This window comes from Psammomys obesus, unplaced genomic scaffold (assembly GCF_907164565.1).
Source record: "Psammomys obesus unplaced genomic scaffold, mPsaObe1.curated_primary_1811, whole genome shotgun sequence".
NCBI lineage: Eukaryota > Metazoa > Chordata > Mammalia > Rodentia > Muridae > Psammomys > Psammomys obesus.
In genome coordinates, this window is record NW_026585895.1 from 50429715 (window position 1) to 50430015 (window position 301).

Consider the following 301-nt stretch of genomic DNA (forward strand, 5'->3'; position numbering starts at 1 on the left):
ACTTTGCTCCCCAATCATCTCTGATTGGTTAACAAAAAACAAAAACCTGGGCAGCGTGTCGCTGGGCAGAAGAGAGGTAGGCAGAACTTCCATTCCTAGGCTAGGGGTCTCAGGTAGGGACCACGAGGGGCAGGGAAGACAAGAAGATGAGGGAAAGGACATCACCATGAGGAATTAACCTGTTGAACCCGAAACAGCCCAGACAGGACCAATATGGCAAGTAACTTGGGGCATGTGGCTGAGAAGTAGCCAGACCAGCTTAAAGGATTAGTATGAAAAGAGATCTGCCCAGTTATTGTGC